We start from the raw sequence: 22,123 nt of genomic DNA, 5'->3' as shown, positions 1-22,123 counted from the left end.
TTCCATCTCAGGCTACATTCCACCAGATACGTGCTTCCAGTAAAGACATCCTCACACATTTACATTAGAAAAAAATATTTCTCATTTGCAGAAACGCTGCACTTGCTGTTGTCACTCTTCACATAATATCCGTTCTATTTTTGCCATCGTTAGTTATTTTGCTGTTGCCGGCCGCAGTGGCCGTGCGGTTCTAGGCGCTTCAGTCCGGAACTGCGTGACTGCTACGGTCGCAGGTTCGAGTCCTGCCTCGGGCATGGATGTATGTGATGTCCTTACGTTAGTTAGGTTTAAGTAGTTCTAAGTTCTAGGGGACTGATGACATCAGATGTTAAGTCCCATAGTGCTCAGAGCCAACCATTTTGCTGTTCAAATAACAAAACTCATCTGCTACTTTTAATATCTCATTTCCTAATGTAATTCCCTCAGTATTTCCTGATTTAATTCAACTACTTTTCATTATCCTAGTCAAATTTTTGTTGATGTTCAACTTACATCCTCTTTCAAGACACTAATTTATTCCGTTCAACTGATCTAGCTCGTTTGCTGTCTCTCACAGAACTACAGTGTCGTCGGCAAACATACAATTGCAGTCTGATTTCTGTGCAAGTTGGACAAAATCCTTCGCTCCTTGCATGTTTCCTTGCTAACTTCAGAATTTCAGATAATGTTTCCATATACAAGAAACTAGATAAACATGAAGTTCTGTTAATCATTACAATAAGTTAGAAACATGGTTTTCGTGGCAACAATTTTATCTGTTGGAGTACGATTTTCAGATCGGCTAAAAAAACTTCTAGTAGCTCTTCTACGATTCTTTTTGAAGTGCTGTGTCCTTTTTATTCACTAATTCACCAGACAGAACCCACTGTCCATGTTAGCGTTGTGGATAACCATACTGATCTTAATTTGATGTGTCGTAGTTCTGTTATCTGGAGGTAAAGGTCATGTAAGTGTCATGTTATTGTTAATAAATCACGGCAGGGGATGTTTACAAGCTGAATTTACCAAACGAATGCGAGTGTTTTTATGCGATTTAATGCACACAGGTTAAGATGTGACACTAACTCGATGGTCAGAACAGTCGTGTTGCCAACTACACCATTCTAAGAAAAGTGGCGAGGAAGGCATCGTGTCTCTCTCCCACCAATTTAACTGAAGTTGCTTTAATCATCTTCTGTCCGTGTTTACTTACAAATGGATTTGTTTTTGGAGAGAGTCCACCTTGAGCAAAACAAAGTTTTTATTTATTTATTTTTTATTCCCTAGACATGTTTCGCTCAAGTTTCAGCATCATCAGTGGGTTTTCTATCATCTTCCATAAAACACGAAAAAATGCTTTTTACTATTTGTTCACACATACATTTACGTTTTTAAAATAGTATTTACATACTTGAAAACAGAGAATTTTTTTTTGTATATGCCTTATTACCACATGTTGTGAATTTTCTAGATTTTTTCTAATTTAATGGAGTTGTTTTGTTTCACTGTTTGTTATCTGGAACCGTATAGAACTTAATGTAGAACAGTTATTTACTGCAAAAGTTCACGATTGGGCAGATTATCGTTATGCCTACCATTAGCTAATACTATGTGGAAGTTCTTGTGCCCTTACTTTTGCTGGTTTCCCCATTATCTTCACCATGAAGGCCTGCAGTAAGTAACTTTCTCGTGTCACTGTTTACAAACTACGGAAACAAGATAGCAGAGAGTTGAGTAGTTAAATGTTTTCTGGGCGGAGTTTTGAATCTTTGTCGGGTGTATGTCTTTTTGGGTTTGTTTTTTAGTTTGTGTGTGTGTGTGTGTGTGTGTGTGTGTGTGTGTGTGTGTGTGTGTGTGTTTGGAAGTTGGAAGGATGTTTATGGGTTGGTATTGTCTGATAGTTCATTTATAACTTGTTTTCCTGCAGTTATGGATTTTTGTATTCGATAGTTTTTTTCAATTATTAGTTTTTGTGGGAGACTGTTGGTGTACTTGAGAATTATCAAGTCAGTGTTAACGTTTGTCGGGCTGTGTTTCATGCCCCTAAGGTTTTCAGCAAATATAGAAAAACAGCTGTTATTTTTAATGGTATTCTGTGTTCAATGTATCTGCTTGTCTGTCCTGTATAAATTGACTCGCAATCTTGGAATGCCAGTTGGTAAATATTAGATGTGTTGTGTTTTTCTGTGCTTGTGTTGGTCGCTCTTAGTTTCTTCTGTATTGACTTGTCTGTCCTGCAGGCTATTTTTAGTCCTTATTCTATGAATATTTTGCCTATTCTATGGGCTGCTTTGTTGCTGTAAGTGAGAGTGTACCATTTGCTTGATGTTATGGGTGTTTCTTGTTCATGTGTGCTTGTGTGTGTGTGTGTGTGTGTGTGTGTGTGTGTGTTTCATGTGTCTGTGTTATCTGATATTGAATTAGCTGATATTGTGTTGTATGTATTCATGTTCTGTGCATTGTGTTTGTAAGTTGATGAAAGGTTGTTTATTTTTAATGTCTGAGTATCCCCTTTATTTTTGTTTTAATTTTGTGATTCAGTTTCTCAAATATGTTTATATCATATCCATTTTTTTAGGTATTTGCTTGATTTTCCGTAAATCATTTTTCTAGATATTTTCACTGAGTGGTGTTTTCTTCAGCGTACATTGTAAACCGGCTAGTTTCTGCACAATCAAACGATTAGAGCATTTCTGTACAGGTCTGCTGGTGGTGGTCACTTTCCTGAATATGGAGAACTGGGGTTGATTGTTGTCTCTGTGTTTTGTGAGGTCAAGGAAACTTAACATTTTGTCGTTTTCTGTTTCTATGATGAATTTTATATTGGAGTGAACTATGTTTATATAATTATGGAGTCGTTGGATGCGAGTGTGTCTTTCATCTAGAAGACATACGATCTCATCTACATAGCGATACCAATGCATTATTCTTTATTGGTTGGTTCTTTCCATTGTTTCAAATATTTTGCTTTCAGTGTGACTGAGGAATATATTGGCTGGTGACCCCATGGGAAGTCCATCCTGTTGTGAGTATAACTGGTTGTCAAATGAGAAATAGATTTATTCTGTGATTTGTTTTAGAATGCTAGCCATTTCTTTTGTGTGGGGTTTGGGGAATGACATTCTGTTGTTCTAATTGTCGTTTGGTGATTTTGATGATTTCAGTGGTGGGGATATTCATGTACATGGATGTGATGCCGAATGATGTGAGTACAGCTGTTGTGGGTGTGTTGATGTCATTAATTTTCTGTATCAGCTCTTTGGTGTTGTGTATGCTTCTGTTGTTTGGTATACTTAATGTTTCTGCAAGTATGTGTGTTTCTCTCTGGCCAGGTAATACGTGGCTGCAGTTCGGAAATTTACTACTGCCAGACATATTGGAATGTCCTCCTTGTGGAGCTTTAGTAGGCTGTTCACTGTAGGTGCTTTGGGGTTCTTTTATTTTAGCCATTCCACTTTCTGTGTTGTGAATATGTGTGAGATTGTTTTTAGAAGTGTGTGTGTATTTTCTGGTACGTTTGTGTTGGGCCACTGGTTAACTTTGCTATACTGTTGTCTTCTAGAAATTTTAATATTACTAACATATGCAACAATTCTCTCTACGACTGTTGTATGAACCTATTAATGACACTGTAAGTCGGCATTTCTTGATTTTTTAAAGATGATATGAAAATATACTGGCTGATAGTAGTTATTAACAAAGGATTTAAACTATTGGAATGAAACTGGGTTAGTTATTTTTGTAATACAGGTGGAGTTACTTACACTAAATGACGCAAACTAAGACTGCTGGACTGGTAAACAACGCCAGTTTCCTTCTGCCTATACATCAATACAGTCATATGGTGGCGTACTACTGCAAGTTTGTTGCATTGTAACTCAAAAAAATGGCTCTGAGCACTATGGGACTTAACATCTATGGTCATCAGTCCCCTAGAACTTAGATCTTCTTAAACCTAACTAACCTAAGGACATCACACAACACCTAGTCATCACGAGGCAGAGAAAATCCCTGACCCCGCCGGGAATCGAACCCGGGAACCCGGGCGCGGGAATATTGTAACTCACTCAAATGATATATTGACTAATATGGATCATTGCTATTGCATAAAATGATGTTTCACTTATTGTTCTATGTAAATCAGTTCCGATTCTGTAAGTTCCTTGTATTTTAGCTTTGAAGATAGCTATTTGTGGCTGGTATCTGGACATGGAAGAATAATAAAAAAGCAATGGAACTGCGATTTATTGCTGTGCTCCCGTATTTCCTTATGATAGTCTTTAAACTGAATGTTTAATGTTGTATTCTTTCTTCGAGTGATTAGACTATCTGGGCGTCTGCTCCAGATACCTGAACGTCTACGAGCATTTACATATGGAGCGAGGCAACATCCTACATTCATGGCGAGTTAACTGGACTGCTGAACCAGTTCAGAATGATGTTTAAATTTACCTTTTCTTTCGGCAGCTAACTTGATTTTTCCATCTGCTAGTGCTTCTTGTACATCGACTATGATTTTTACAATGGTTGGAATACAACATTCAGCTGTAGATATGACAATAAATGTCTCAAAGTGCTAGGTTACTAGGTCGGGCAGATGTCAGTACGTATAAGACTCACAAAAAATGTGGTTACTAAGACAGTTCGGCATTCAGCTGAACCAGCAACAATTGTTTTAATTTACGAATCCACAGGTCTTTTCTTCTTTTCAGAAGCAGACAGGATTCGCATCGTCGTCAGTCTCCTGAGTAGCTCTGTTTCTGGTGTCAGATAGACAAGTGTAGGGTTCGTAGTTCTCACCAACAGATGTGCCTCCACATTGTCCGCTTATTTTTCGTCCTGTCATTCGCGTGCTGCAGATCTAAGTTAGAGCTTACTCAGGCCTGTTACCTAACGACAGCCGGCGCACACTGCCCACCAGAAAATTATAATTGCAAATCTAGTAGTTTCTGGAGCCGCCTACTGCAGTCAGTGGCCAAATCACAATGAATGTCCGCCTGATCAAGACACTGATAACGACGCCTACATCTAAGTCTACAGTCCACTCAACACCTTATGCTGTGCAGTGGAAGGAACTTTCTTCCTCTTCTAGTCATGTATGGTGCGAACGCCCACTCTCGAAATTTCTACAGTAAAACGCGTCATAGTGCACGAAACATCTTGTTGTATCTGCCACTGGAGTTGGGCGCACATCACCCTGACGCTTTCGTGATAACTAAAGGAACACACGACGAAATGGATAGCTCCTCTTCGTGTGTTCTGTATTTCCTCTATCAGTCCTATTTGTTAATGGTCCAGACTGAGGAGCTGTAATGTATCGGTCGAACGTGTGTTTTCTAAGTTACCTCCTTCTCCGTTGGAGGACTACAATTCCCGATGATTTTTCCAACGATTCTCAGCCTGCCATCTGCCTTCCATACAATTACCTGCAGGGGATCGTTCTGCTTCAAATCGCGGATGTAGTCGTTCGGTAATAGTGCAATCAAATGGTTCAAATGGCTCTGAGCACTATGGGACTCAACTGCTGAGGTCATTAGTCCCCTAGAACTTAGAACTAGTTAAACCTAACTAACCTAAGGACATCACAAACATCCATGCCCGAGGCAGGATTCGAAGCTGCGACCGTAGCGGTCTCGCGGTTCCAGAATGCAGCGCCTTTAACCGCACGGCCACTTCGGCCGGCTAGTGCAATCAAACAGTAATGTGTCCTTCCGCCTATTGATGCACAGTATGCTATGTGTGTTTATGTCGAGGGTCAACAGCTGCTCCCTGCAGTATGTGTCGATATCCAACAGGTCTTTCTGCATTTTATTGCAGTTTTCTAACGTTGTAACGTCTCTACGTACACCGTCAGTTCAAAAAGTTCCGAGACTGATATTATTCATGGCGTACAAGCGACGTCAGTGTAGTGACTTCGGTGGTAGTTTGAACCAACAACTATAAACAATAGATGAGAATTCCATCAGTCAGTTGTGAGCAGGCAGTGTTCAGTAGTGGACGTGCGACAATAGTGTTTCGACGTTGTTGCGTCACAAATCGTAGTGGAACAATTTGTCTATATCAAATGTTCATGACATTATCCAGAAAGTTTTGAATAAGAGAAAAGAGTGTGCCAAGTTTGATTCGCACACTTTGCCTCGCGAACAAATGCAACGATGCGTGAGCGCCTACTGCGGCTGGCTTGATTGAAGTCTACAACGCCGACAATTCTTTCCTGGAAAAAGTCATCACGAGCGATGGTACTTGGGGTTATTAGTACGAACCTACGACAAAACGACAAATTGCAGAAATTCATGGGAAGGGGCAACATTCTGACGACATAGCCGACATTCAAGCTAACGTGTTGAACAACATCCCAAAGAAGGATTTTCCTGACGGTTCCACGTGGTTGTATAAACGTTCTGTGCATTGTACACAAATTTGGGGAGACTACGCAGAACCTCTGAAGCATTAAAGCCACCACCTTAACGTTTCTCTGTTTTGTTGTTGCTCCAGTCTCGAAACTTTTTTGACTGACTGGACTGTTTGGTGTAATAGTATCATCCTGGAAGAGCCTTCTGGAGCTTCATACGTTATCCACTAGGTAATTTTCATATTTAGTGAACAGTAATGGTCTTACGACACACCCTTGGAGTATGCCCGGAGCTACTTTTACGTCTGAAGATTTTTCTCCATTACGAATTGAGTGCTGTGTTTTAGTTTTGAGGAACTCTTCAACCCACTAGCAAAGCAGGCCCCATATTCGGTACACTCGTAGTTTGTTCATTAGGCAACAGAGCGGACTGCGTCGAACGCCTTCCAGAAGTCAAGGTACACTGTATCAAACTCGGTGACGCAATGTACTGCTTTCTGAGTCTCGTGGATCAACAGATCGAACTGGCTTGTCGTTATTTGCGGAAACCGTGCTAATTCGTGGAGAGGAGATTTTCGGTCTCCAGAAAGTTCATAACACGCGGGGCCGCGCGGGATTAGCCGAGCGGTCTTAGTCGCTGCAGTCATAGACTGTGAGGCTGGTCCCGGCGGAGGTTCGAGTCCTCCCTCGGGCATGGATGTGTGTGTGTGTGTGTGTGTGTGTGTGTGTGTGTGTGTGTGTGTGTGTGTGTGTGTGTGTTTGTCCTTAGGATAGTTTGGGTTAAGTAGTGTGTCAGCTTAGGGACTGATGACCTTAGCAGTTAAAAAAGTCCCGTAAGATTTCACACACATTTGAACATTTTGAATTCTATGGATCTGTGTGCGGATATGTTTTTGTAACACAAGGGATGAACGACGCAGTTCGAAACAATTATGAACTGCTCGAGACGAGAAGCACAAGCATCTCATCCTGGAGAAGCGGAGTCAAACAATCTCATAGACGATCAGGTCGACCACTCCCTGCTGTTTCCCTCAAATGGGCTCAGCCGAATGCAGGGGACCAATTTCCTGCCCTAGTCTTGTCCGTTGAGGATAACAAATTTTAAAAAATGGGTTTAACGTTCCGTCGACCAGTAGACAACTAGAGACGGAACATAACAAAGAACTGGGGAAATATATCGATCCTGTCATCTTCGAAGAAACCATTCCAACGTTTGCCATACATTATTTAGGGAAACCACTGAATACATACATCTGTATATGTCAGCCGCAGATTTTCACCCGCGTGCTCCTGAATACAAGTCCAATGCCTTACTCAAACTTCACCATATAAAGTCACATCGCTCTGTGTGCCGCATCCGAGCTTGTTCTCGGAGCCTCATAATTTCGTCATTGATCTCACCTTGAGTCACAATTTTTATTTTCTTTCAATGCATTTGCTCCTTCCTCACGTTTCTACTCCGAGTACAAGGATTTCACAAATTGTAGCACTTCTGTGTTTATTCAGTTAGCAAATTTCCGAGTTCTTGCATGACGCCAGTTTTGATAGTTGCTTATGACAGCAATCAACGAAAAGCTCAGATTTGTTAGTAAGATACTGGAAAACGGAATTAGTCTACGAAAGAGATCTCTTGCACAAAGTTTGTACACCCCGTACTGCGACGCTGCACAGTTGCGTGGTAGCCATATTACGCCGGAGTGACATGGAATACGGGACTTCCGCATTCAATTACGGAGCGAATTGTTGCAGGCTTGCTTGGTGAAACAGTGCAACAGAACTGTAATGTCTAATGAACGTTACGGTGCAGGAAGCGTCAGCAGATAGCCGATCGAAAGCAGTGTCCTAGAGCGTCAAGTGTCAGCCGACGCCGCGAATCGATTGTAGTGTCGACCGGAAGCATCCTTTGAAAAGTGCTGGAAGCTATGAACATCGGCGTGGATGTAAATACAAAGCTGTTCAAACAATGAGTTTACAGTACTAGTACAGTAAAGCACGCTATGACGATTCACTTCTACTCTGTATGTTGAGTTGTACAGTTTTGAGTTCATGTTAGTGGACCACGGTTAGTAAACAGAAATTAAACAGCTGAACTTTTAAATAATTGAGACCTCAGTATCCGCTCCTGGATTCCGATGGCCAACGAGGGCACATTTATTCCACAGGTAGATCATAAGAGCGTAGCAGAAATGCTGAGAAACCTTAAATGGCAACAAGCATCGGAATGCAGACGCAGTACACTTCGCGAAAACCTGCTTCGATAATTCCAATAACCGGCTGCCGTGGCAGGAATACATACAGTCTTCATGTCGCTTTGCACTGGTCTTTTAGAGATCTTCAGGATATAATCATAGGCCTGACAGTTAACTCGGAGGCGTAGATGCGATCATTGTTTCAATGGCCCAACGATGGAACAGAATGAAACAATACGTCGTTTCAGTTGGGTTGTGGTCTTCAATCCGAAGACTGGTTTGATTCAGCTCTTTATGGTAGTCTTTCCTGCATAAGCCTCTTCATCTCAACATAACCCATATGCTTACCGTATTGGATCCTTGGTTTCGCTTTACAATTTTTACCCTACACATTTCCATCCATCGCCAAACTGAAAATGCCTTGATCCCTCAAGACATGTCCTATCAAAAAATCCTGTCTTTTAGTCATGTTTTGCCATACATTGTTTTCCCCAGTCGACTCAGTACACCCTCAATATTTATTCTATATGGGTATCCATATTTGAGTATTCTTTTGTAGTGCCATATTTTAAAAGCTTCTATTCTCTTCTTCTGTGAGCTGTTCATCGCCTGTGTCAATTCCATGCGAGTTCACACTATAGACAAATACCTTCAGAAAAGATTTGCTAACACCTAAATTCACATTCAATATTAGCAATTTACTGTTTTTTTTGCCAATCTGCATTTTATATCTTCTCCACCTCTACCATCATCAGTTATTTTGCTAACCAAATAGCAAAACCCATCTACTGCTTTCAGTGTATCACTGCTTTCAGTGTATCTTTTACTTAAGTAATTATCTCAACATCGCCTGATTTAATTCGACAACATTCCATTAAACTTCTTTTGATCTTGATCTCATAATTATTTTCAAGACACTATACATTCCGTCAAAATCATCTTTCAAGGTCCCTTCTGAACTACAGGTTGTAACTGTTATGTTTCTAGTTGTTCTTTTGCTTTGTTGTTGTAAACTGAGTTGGTTTCCAATTATTAAACTTTTTTATATGTCTGTATTGAATATGAATGTGAGCAATGTAAGTGGTGTGACTGCGTTAACTTATCCAATAGAAAAGAACAGCCAAATTTCTGAAACTGTATAACTGCACTGCGGTTTACTTTTACCAAAATGATTAGAAAGCGTGAAACTGTATACTAAATAAACCGTCATGTAAAATTTTGTGTTGCGCAGTGCAGTGAACGGTGGCACAATGGGTGGCGCTATGGCACTTGATTTACGGTTGCGACACACAAAACTAACAGAGCGAAAGTTCTACACAAAACTGCAAAACAAATTGTGAAAGAGTATTCGTGCAAAATGTTTCTATTAAAATGTCCTGTAAATTAATGTACATTAAACGATGCACAAGCGAATGTAGCACTGCACTGTAAGAATAAGACTGATTGTGTAGGAAACAGAATCTGAACTGAACTTTACCTAAACTGAACCTGATAACAATTTTGAAATGCAAAGATCAAGTGTAAATGATCTTACAATATCCTGATTGATATTAAACTCACCCTAACAAATTTTGACGACTTACTTTGTGGCAACAGATACTCGGTACTGCTCGGAAGTGGTAAAAATAACAATGCAAACCAGCTAAGGCAAAGAAACCTTGTCCAGTGCAACGGAAGGAAAAGCAGCTATGCTAAGCGTACTGTGTCCCGCTAAGTGCTGTGAGGCGACACTCAATTACAAAATAAAATTTTGGTGAGGAGACGATGACAGAAACTCGACCTACTAAATAGTTGAAAAGGAGACTAGCATTCAAAATTGTATTGTGAATCTCATTCCTTAACAGTTACTATCATCTTTAGAAAAATCATTTATAAAAACTATGGCTCTTTATGAAATTAGTTGTGCATCTATAACTGACTGCAAGCCATGTGAGCAGATAATCTTGCTTTACCTCATCGTGGCAGTCAAACTAACTCATCTGAACAAATACGGAGAAAATTGCTAAGTATTTCTCTTTCTCAAACTCATGACAAACTAAGCGCAAGCAAGCAATGCAGGGACAATATTATCTGAAAATCTTCTCAGTTCTCAAAACAGTCTCTGCCAAATTATGTTGCCGAAAACCAACATGATTTGCATTTGCTTCTCTGCGTTCTGCGAGTTACTTCCAGACCGCTCAGCAGTGTACCCAACACCCGATTCCCTCAATTAACTGCTACTGAATGCTACTGACAACGACAATGCTGTTGACAATCAAAGATCACGTTGCTTGTGGAGCAACATATGGACTATTGAAGACTTCTGTTTTTGAAAACAACCAGTGTACAAGTATGAAGTGTGACACATCGAATAAAAAGAGAGCTCACGTAACTTACATTGAATAGTAACTGTTATTAGAATCAACAAAATCATTTTGTCATTGTATAAAAATAAATTATAGCCTGCCAGTATAATAAATAATAATAATAAGTGCATAAATGTGGTGCTACGGAAGAATGCTGAAGATTAGATGGGTATATCACATAACAAATGAGGAGGTATTGAATAGAATTGGGGAGAAGAGGAGCTTGACTAGAAGAAGGGATCGGTTGGTAGGATATGTTCTGAGACATCGAGGGATGACCAATTTAGTATTTGAGGGCAGCGTGGAGGGTAAAAATCGAAGAGGGAGACCAAGAGATGAATACACTAAGCAGATTCAGAAGGATGTAGGCTGCAGTAGGTATTGGGAGATGAAGAAGCTTGCACAGGATAGAGTAGCATAGAGAGCTGGATCAAACCAGTCTCTGGACTGAAGACCACAACAACAACAACAAGTGCATAAATAATCACAGGAAAGGACAATAGACAGCTGAGAAGGGGTGGGGTGAGGAAGTGGAAATATCCCTTGTGCTCTCGCCTTTCTGGCCCACAGCTGCCCACCGGCTGTGTTGGTAGCCGTCCGAAAACTATTGTCAGCCTTCTTATTTTTTATTATCCACCATTTACGTTGTCCCAGCTTATTTCATTTTTTATGCACAGCACCAGAAAAAACAGAAAAATCCTAGTCAAACGTGCAAGCAGACATCACAGCCACAATGTACCGTGAGAAGAAATCGCATTTCAGTAGTTGCATGAACAACACGGGTATTAATAAATTTGTCACAAATAAGCTTATGATGGCGAGCACATACACATGGAAAGCTTCACCGATATTATTTCGAAAGTGTCAGTGCACAAAAAACTTAGACAATTTAATATAATTACATAGCTCGAACTTTTCAAGTCAGTCATAGTTACAACAATGTCATAGTCGTGTTGATAAAAATGCTAGAAAGGACAATGTGCTATAACAGCCCAAGCTGCTCGGGGGCTACATTCCATCCTGGACTTTCCATTGTTTGATTTTTGTCTGACATGTTTAACTGTTTTAGCTGGGTTTACCTTGTCTTACTGCGCTTCCTTGCACCTCTCCCTGACTGCTGTAGCCGCGCGGTCTCAGGCGCATTGTCACGGTCCCCGCGGCTTCCCCCCCCCCCCCACCCCCCCCACCCTCCCTCGGGTATGGGAGTGTGTGTTGTCCCTAGAGTAAGTTCGTTTAAGTTAGATTAAGCAGTGCGCTTAGGGACCGATGGCCTCAGCAGTGGTGGTCCCATGAGACCTTACCACAAATTTCCAAAAATTTTGACTGCTGTAGTAGTCGTCCTCAAGTATGACATGCAGCATGGTATGTGGTACGTACCCTGCTTTTGGAGACCTAGACCGTCTTTAACTTTTTTGCCTTTACCGACGGGAGCGAAACACATTGCATGTCATGTTTACTGAGGAGTCTACTAGTCTTCCGGAGATTACGCCGGCTAAAGCAAATCAGCGGTTCTTTTCTATATGTTTTCTTCTATATGTTTTCTTTCTCAGTTTCAATTTTTTGTGCTGAAGTTATTGATTATGACTGCAACGGCCGCTCGAGTTGTATGCCTACCCGTTCCTTCGGGACACTACTCGTAAGTGTTGTACGAGAGCATGCTGAAAAGTAATGCTTCCGAATTTTTATGTGAAAACTCCTAAAACTTCTTAAATAAGAAAATGTTATTAACATTGTACACATATGTTTACATATGTATTTCTCAACATAGTCATCCTGACTACGAACACGTTCCTCCCAACGAGCCACCAATTTGTTGATACCGTCAGTGTAGAATGTCTGACTTGGTTGACAGAGCCACAACCTCACCTCTGCTTGTAACGCTTCATAACTACAGAAGTGAAGTCGTCGAAGATGTTCTTTAAGTTTTGGAAACAATTTAAACTCGGATGGTGCTAAGTCGGGACTGTATGGAGGGATGATCGATGACAGTGAACCCAAGACGTCGGATTGTTGTAGATGTCGCAGCGCTCGTGCGTGGTATGGCATAGCCATGCTGAAGGGGACCATACTCCGTGTGCAGACGAACTATTCCATTCGAAACTTGATTACAGAAAGCTATTTTTCACGCACCGACGTAGTTCCGTTACACACTGTCTTACTGCACGGTAAAATTTGGTGCCCTGTAAGGTTTGCTTTATTTAAAAATCTGTAGATTCTGAGACATTACCTTTCGCAGTGCCTTCGTAATTCTTTAACGAGGCTCTCCTTGTCTGACAGCATTGGACCAGATTCTTTAGCACGGAATTTCTTCGACGGATGGCGATGGCTTAGCGGTGGAGATACACTTCAGTGTGTTTGGATTTTCTGTGTACACCGTGACCAGGGATCCGACCGTTCTTCATTTAACAGGCAGTGAGTTTTACGTTATGGTGGATAGAATTTAAATGTTCCAGGAACTCCTAAAATTTTTTCGTTCTATATAGACATCGAGAGTTACAAATTGGATTGAAATTGGAGAATTCTAGTGATTTTGCTTCAAAGTATTCCATCTGTATGTTCGCCACGACAGCTGACAACGCACTACCCATCGTCATGTAATCGGTTTACTCATAATATATTCACTCGAACGCCGGCCTCTGTGGCCGAGCGGTTCTAGGAACTTAAGTGCGGAACCACGCTGCTGCTACTGTCGCAGATTCGAATCCTGCCTCGGGCATGGATGTGTGTGATGTCCTTAGGCTAGTTAGGTTTAAGTAGTTCTAAGTCTAGGGGACTGACGACCTCAGATGTTAAATCCCATAGCGCTTAGAGCCATTTGAACCATTCACTCGAACGGGAAATAAGTTGGCATGAGTCATGCTTAAGGAGTTCAGTGAAGCAATAGTCGGACTTTCACGCAGTTACTTCCAAGGATTCAGAAAGTGGGACTCGTAAAGATGTGACCATATTATCAGTCACAGTTGGCCGAGGTGATCTACACAGTAACTAAAATTGGGAAAGTTGTGTTCAAACTTCCCCAAAAATTCACTGAAAATTAGTTTCATGTATTCTGCCAGCTGGTGTGTAGGTGTGCCAATGGCTCCTCTAGGAATGCCTTTCTTTTGTACCTGACGAAGCCCATATGCTCGAGGTGACACAGCTACCCATATTCTAATCCTCTTACAGATATTACGTGGGAAGTCTGATTCACTGAGAAGAGTCATTCCTCTCGATTTCATTCGTAGGATCGACGTCTCATAAATTAAGACAATGTTGACAACCATCAGCTGTATAAAGAAATGACGACAGTGAAAATTCCTGCATGACCGGGAGTCGAACCCGCGTACCCCGCTTATTGCGAGTGGTCGCCTTAACGTTAGGTTATCCGTGCACGTCTCATGGCCAGACCCGAACTTCTATATGTCATCAGGCATGTGTCTCTAACGTGGACGCGTAGGCTCATTACATGCAGTCCCATACAGGGAGAATTTTGATTGAAAGTCACTTGCCCGATGTCGGCGTATAAATACACTACAGTGCCTGTGTTGTTCAGAAGTACGATGCAATGTTCCGTCGGACATACATTAAAGCATTACAAATGTTTCGGCAACGTTATTCAAACGATTGAAAGTCTTCTTATTCCAGTCCGTAGGTGACGTTAGTACCACAGCGTTGCACTTGTCAGCTGCCAAAACGACAGTTTCTTTGTGTTTCCGCAGATTTCTAAGTACTAGTCGTTCGTTCTAGGAGATATTGCATCTGAGAAGCGCTGCACAGTATCCGTGCAAATCTGTTCTATTACTTCCGGTGCGTGCAAAACTGCTACGTGCCCTACGGAGCTGATGTCATATGCTACTGGTAACATTTCTGGAGTGGACGCAAAATTAAGCGTTTTACCAAGGAAAATCACTATATCGCGATCCAGATGTTTCTGAGTGAGACTAATTACTTATGGCTCCCTGCTCCCTGTCTTGGTATTTTAGGCAAGTGATAGACCGTGAGACATGCTTTTCAAGAACGAACAACTTTAAGCGCTACACTACCCAGTCACATGAAATTGATTTGATTAGAATTAATTTCCAAATGATTTTGTTTGGAATTACTTTGTAAGGGTATTTGTATCGCCAACAGCCCTGATCTACGGAAACTGTTGGTACCAATTGCTGCCCGTATCGTCATTTCTAGCTGCTGTTAGGCATGACAGCTTTTATTTCTGAAGCCAAGGATAGTCGACCTGTCATTTCATTCCGCTGTAGATATACTCTTAAGACAATAACGACGCAGCATGAAGGTATTATCCTACTGGGACGGAAATCGGTAGTGTCACCGACATGTACAAATGATTACAGATTCAGAAAAACTGGATGATTTATTGAACAGACACGTTGGTGTACCTCTACATCTACATCTACTTATATACTCCGCTAGCCACCAAGGAGTGTGTGGCGGAGGACACAATTCGTGCCAAAGTCATATCCCCCCCTCCACCCCCTCCTGTTCCTCTCGCGGATCTCGCGAGGGAAAAACGACTGTCGTACGAGCTCTTATTTCCCTTATCTTGGAAAGATGATCATTAAGCGATTTGAAAGTTGGTGGTAATCAAATATGCTCTACATCCTCGGTGAAGATTGGATTTCAGAATTCAGTGAGCAGCCCCTTCTGTTTAGCGCGTCGTCTATCTGCAAGTGTGCCCCACTTCAAACTATCTATGAGGTTTGTAACGCTCTCGCTATGGCTAAATGTACCAGTCACGAATCTTGCCGCTCTTCTTTGGACCTTCTCAATCTTCTTGAATCAGACCCAACAGACGAACAGTACTCTAAGACTGGACGAACTAACGTATTGTAAGCTATTTCCTTTGTTGAAGGACTGCATCACTTCAGGATTCTACCAATAAACCGCAATCTAGGGTTAGCATTACCCGTTACTTGTGTAATCTGATCATTCCATTTGAGATCATTTCGAATAGTCACACCCAGATAATTGACTGACGTTACCTCTTCCAAAGACATCATTTATTTTGTACTCGTACATTAATTTGGATTTTCGCCTTGTTATACGCAGTAGGTTACACTTACTAATATTGGAGAGATAACTGCCAGTCCTGTTCCTTATGCAAGTAGTTATTCGGCTTGGTACTGATTGATAGAGTGTTAGATGTCCTTCTGATGGATACCGTGCAAAATTTTGTCAAATTGGCGCTTTAGATCAACAAAATCCCGGGCTGGTTGGAGGTCGCTACCCGTAAGACTCTAAGCGTTCTTAACTGGGGACAGATCCAGCGACCTTGCTGATCAAAGTGGGGCTTGGCAGGCACGAAGACAAGTAGTAAAAGCTCGTCGTGTACGGGCCGGTATTGTCTTGCTGAAATTTAAATCCAGGATGGCTTGGCATGAAGAACAAAAACACGGGCCGTAGAATATCGCCGACGTACCTCATGGTAAATGGTGGCCCTGCTATGAAATGAAATGGCGCCCCAGAATGTGACTCTTGGTTGTTGGGCATTATGGTGGACGACAGTCAGGCTGGTATCGGAGGCGTCTCTAGACAGCTCTTTGCTGGTCATCGGCACTCAGTTCGAAGCGGGAACTGAAGACAGTTCTACTCCAGTCAATGAACTTCCAGAACGAAGACCTGTCTACAGGCGCTGCGGACAGCCGTGGGATACCGACCTGACTGCCGCCCGACAGCCAGGAGTGATGGTCTGGGGTACATTTCATTTCATTGCAGAACCCCTTTGGTTGCCATCCGCCGCGCCCTGACAGCACTTCGGTACGTCGACGACAACCTACGTCCCGTTTTATTGCCCTCCGTGGCGTTCGGTCCTGGACTTACATTTCAGCAAGACAATACCGGCCAGCACAAGGCTAGAGTTTCTCCTCTGCTTGTCTTCGTGCTTGCCAAGCCCTGCCTTGGCCAAAAAGGTCGCCGGATCTCTCCCCACTTGAGAATGTTCGGAGCATTACCGGTAGGGCACGCGAATCAGCTCGGGATTTTGGCACGATATCCTTCAGGAGGACATCCAAAAACTCTTTTATTTTAAACTGTATTATTGTACTAATTTGCTGCAGAAATGAATAAAATTAATGTCATTCTATTACGAATTCTGAGGTAAATAAAAGAAATACTTGGTTGGCGTTGCTTGCCGGAAGACCCCAAAGGATAGCTTTAGACACATAATCGAAATGGGTGTTCCTTCCTCCATGCTTAATGGCCCGTTTTTCAAGCGGTGTATGAGTATTAAATAAGTGGATCTGTTGAGTGATAGTGACTGTATGGGATGCGTGTACAGTGTGATGTCATATTCGTGCTATAACATAATGAGAGAAGGGAGAGTATCAAAAAGAATGCCAGAAAATAGCCTATTCCTCTCGAATAGCACGAAGGGGCAATTCAGGTTAAGTCCGTATCCAACGGACGGATTGCAGTCACCGGAGTGACACGGCCTCACTCCATGGCACACTGTGAAGAGGTCTGCAATCTCACTCAGAAAATTTGCCTCAAAGTGTGGTGCTAACAACGAAAACTCCCACCCCCCAGGTTTAGTTGTAAGATACTAGTGGATAGTTCGCCAAAAACTGAAAGAAAATGGAGCATGAAAACAGAAAGAATGTGTGCTGAAATGTGAGAAAAGAAGCAAAATACAAACTGCAAACAGTCCAAGCTTAAGATACGCGACCTCGAGCAAACTTTAAGAACCCCGCAACGTGGCCGTGTGGTCGCGGCGTTGGACTGCAGCGCGGGAGGTCCGTATTTTTTCACAAAATTATGAACTTTTCTTTCGGTTATGGACATGCCTGTTCTGTAGTCTTGGCAATTGTCATACTATACATTGGTTATGGAACATGAGTCATGTGGTAAGAATATATTACTGTGTCAGGTAAATATGATGAATAATGACAGCAGGGGAGATGATGCAAGTACCTCCCACGTAAATGAAAACAACAAATGTCTGAGCCGGCCGCTGTGGCCGAGCGGTTTTAGGCGCTTCGGTGCGGAACCGCGCTACTACTACCGTCGCAGGTTCGAATCCTGCCTCGGGCATGGATGTGTGTGACGTCCTTAGGTTGGTTAGGTTTAAGTAGTTCAAAGTTCTAAGGAACTGATGACCTCGCATAGTGCTCAGAGCCATCTGAACCATTTTGAAACAGGTCTGAACAATGTTACAACAAAGGAATTCAAGAGTCAAAACTGCCGAAAGTCGTCACACGTGGTACTTGCATAAAACAAATAGGAGGTAAATACGCCTGAGGGTCCTTACAGTTCGCTGTTGCAAACAGACGTTACAACACGACACAAACACAAACCTGAATGCAGCGAACAGAAATATCAATGACCACTCGGACAGTTCATAATTTTGTGCCAAAAAAAAAAATGGCTACAAGGGAAGTTAGAATACGTATCTCCCTCTTTGCAGCGAAACACTGTGACCGCAGGACTACGACGGGGGCTCCTAAAATTCGCTCGATGTGGCACGTCTTCGGCTTTGTCCGCTTACTACACTACTGGCCATTAAAATTGCTACACCAAGTAGAAATGCAGATGATAAACGGGTATTCATTGGACAAATATATTATACTAGAACTGACATGAGATTACATTATCACGCAATTTGGGTGCATAGATGCTGAGAAATCAGTACCCCAAACAACCGCCTCTGGCCGTAATAGCGGCCTTGATACGCCTGGGCATTGAGTCAAACACAGCTTGGATGGCGTGTACAGGTACATCTGCCCATGCAGCTTCAACACAATACCACAGTTCATAAAGAGTAGTGACTGGCGTATTGTGACGAGCCAGTTGCTCGGCCACCATTGACCAGACATTTTCAATTGGTGAGAGATCTGGAGAATGAGCTGGCCAGGGCAGCAGTCGAACATTTTCTGTATCCAGAAACAGAAAGGCCCGTACAGGACCTACAACATGCGGTCGTGCATTATCCTGCTGAAATGTAGGGTTTCGCAGCGATCGAATGACGGGTAGAGAGACGGGTCGTAAAACATCTGAAATGTAACGTCCACTGTTTCAAAAAGCCGTCAATGCGAACAAGAGGCGACCGACATGTGTGACCAATGCCACCTCATACCATCACGCCGTGTGATACACCAATATGGCGATGACGAATAGACGCTTCAAATGTGCGTTCACCGCGATGTCGCCAAACACGGATGTGGTCATCATGATGCAGTAAACAGAACCTGGATTCATCCGAAAACATGACGTTTTGCCATTCGTGCACCAAGGTTCGTCGTTGAGGCGCTCCTGTCTGTGATGCAGCGTCAAGGGTAACCGCAGCCATGGTCTCCGAGCTGATAGTCCATGCTGCTACAAACGTCGTCGAACTGTTCGTGCAGATGGTTGTTGTCTTGCAAACGTCCCCATCTGTTGACTCAGGGATCGAGACGTGGCTGCACGATCCGTTACAGCCATGCGGATAAGATGCCTGTAATCTCGACTGCTAGTGATACGAGACCGTTGGGATCCAGCATGGCGTTCCGTATTTCTCTCTTGAACCCACCGATTCCATATTCTGCTAACAGTCATTGGATCTCGACCAACGCGAGCAGCAATGTCGCGATACGATAAACCGCAGTCGCGATAGGCTACAATGCGACCTTTATCAATGTCGGAAACGTGATGATACGCATTTCTCCTCCTTACACGAGGCATCACAACAACGTTTGGCCAGGCAACGCCAGTCAACTGCTGTTTGTGTACGAGAAATCGGTTGGAAACTTTCCTCGTGTCAGCACGTTGTAGGTGTCGGCACCGGCGCCAACCTTCTTTGAATGCTCAGAAAAGCTAATCATTTGCATATCACAGGTTCTTCCTGTCGGTTAAATTTCGCGTCTGTAGCACGTCATCTTCGTGGTGTAGCAATTTTAATGGCCGGTAGTGTATTTCTATTTTGCTTCTTTTTTCACAGTTCAGTTCACCTTCTTCCTGTTTTCATGCTTGCTCTGAGTTCAGCCTATCCACTGGGCTAACTTACGACTAAATCTGAGGTGGGTACGATGGAAGTTTTCCCTTGTAAGGAACGTTACCCATTCCTCCCCTTCGCAGGCAAGTCCTGGAGTGCACGTTTCTTCCACTACCAGGATTCGAAACGGCGTGCGTTAGCGACTTCGTGTACGGAGTCAGATTTGTTCGTATGTGATACCTGGACGACACAGTAACTCAAAATTTCCGGAACCGACAAACAATTCTTTTCAGGTCGGTATCTGAGACTTTCGTCATAGCCTCCACTTCCGAGTGCTAATTTCATTACCGATGATGTTCCAAGCAGCGCCAGTTTGAAAATCGGTAGTGGAAGGCGCGCGCGGATCGGTCGGAGCCATGACGGGCCAGCGGCGGCCGGCGCTAGAGCTGCGTTTACGCAGACCCCCATAAAGCAGGCGGGAGTGCGCGGGGCGGCCATGTGGTCCGCGGTTAAATTTAGGGAACTTTGGGAGTGGCGACCAGACGCCTTACTGACTGTGGCGGAAAACAGCTGGTATGTGTTTTGGGGGCGGTCAATTTTAGCTTTCGCGCCGCGGCCGCTGCCACCGCTCCCAAAAGTCCGCTCTAATTTTAAAATGGCGCGCCGGTGCTCCGCTGCGCTGCGCTTTGTCTTTCGCAATTTGCCAGACAAAGGCCACCCCGCAGGACACGTCGAGCCGGCGTGCGACGCGACGCGGCACCGCGCCTGCAGCCTCTCACACACGCCACTCACCCGCCCGCCGGCCCGTACGCCAATTAGAATCGCGATCCGAGTCGCGTCAGGTGGCTCCTGTGGCCGCCTTGTCAGCCGCCTCGTGGACATTCTGCAGGCGCCGCTTTCTGTCTGCATCTGTCGAGACCACGGCCTGCGGAGCAGCCGAGAAGAACGTAGTAATTCCAGCACGTGCTGACAGGTGTGAATATTAAAGTCCTATAAGTTTAAAAACTCATGCTTGCAAATTATTGACACAAATTGTTTACAGACGTAGAGAAATGCGCAGAGGTTGGCCAAAAATATGGGAATACGGCGATAAATGCATGCTTGACAGTGAACGCAGGTGCGTGCGAGGCCTGCAGATCGCGTTGTTGTATTTGACCACTAAAACCACCTGTGTGATGTCCTCATTACGTTGATAGGGTCAGTAGTGGCCAGAACAGTGTTCTGCGTAGTTGTGACTCAAGCCCGGACGTTGGGGAGGCGGGGACGGGGGGGGGGGGGGGGGGGGGGCGGCCTCCAGATAATCTGCCCCTGACGGCAGTTTCAAGGGGTGCCAAATTCATATTGAAGAAATAAACCTTGTTTCACAAAGCGCCAACTACGCAGCATACATACTATCGTACTCTTCATGTGATTTTGAAGCGCATACCTGTTGGCCTTTGAACATTTTTGAACACTTTATAACTTGATTTCTGAACGAATCGTAAGCTCCTTTTTGAATGTGTGCGTGGTGTACGTGACGTCTCTGCCAGGGGAATCCCCGTCGCATCAAGAAGTAAAAGACTTCCCCGCAGACAAAAGGGGACGGGGCTATACGAGCTGAGCCGGCCGGGGTGGCCGAGCGGTTCTAGGCGCTACAGTCTCTAGCGCCTAGAGTCGCGCGACCGCTACGGTCGCAGGTTCGAATCCTGCCTCGGGCATGGATGTGTGTGAATTCCTTAGGTTAGTTAGGTTTAAGTAGTTCTAAGTTCTTGGGGAGTGACAACCTCAGCAGTTAGGTCCCATAGTGCTCAGAGCCGTTTGAACCATTTATACGAGCTGAGCCTAATAGAACCGAAAGGGTGAATGCCAATCGGTGTTTGTTTATGTGGTTGATTGGATTGCGAATGATAAGCGTTGCTATAATTTACAGCAAAATCCATGGGTTCAGACTACCAAGGTGGAAATAAATGACTAACAGGAATAACAGGTAAGAAAGGTTACATATTATCTTCTCGGTGTATCCAAGAAAATACAATCTTGACAGAAATTTTTGCCACTTTGCTACATTACTAGGGTCAGTTGTACAGTCCCCAGTTAGCAGCCGTTTAATTTCTATTCTCGGAATAGCGCGGAAAGCGCATTGTAAGAATTCGTAATAACGCCTAATCGGAGAATAAGCGCGGGAGAACTGTACCGGTGACACTGGCAGTGTTAGCGATGTTAACCGAAGAGTAGGTTTCGACCCTGGCAGGAATAATTACAGAATTAGTAACTACAAGATTATTTGTTAAAACTAGAAAGGAGAAGAACCGGGGACGTCATACAAATTATAAGCAAGAATATGACGATTAAACAATTTATACAAAAACATTTCGTACTA

This window comes from Schistocerca piceifrons, chromosome 3, assembly GCF_021461385.2.
Source record: "Schistocerca piceifrons isolate TAMUIC-IGC-003096 chromosome 3, iqSchPice1.1, whole genome shotgun sequence".
In the NCBI taxonomy this organism is placed as follows: Eukaryota; Metazoa; Arthropoda; class Insecta; order Orthoptera; family Acrididae; genus Schistocerca; species Schistocerca piceifrons.
This window is presented reverse-complemented; position numbering follows the sequence as displayed.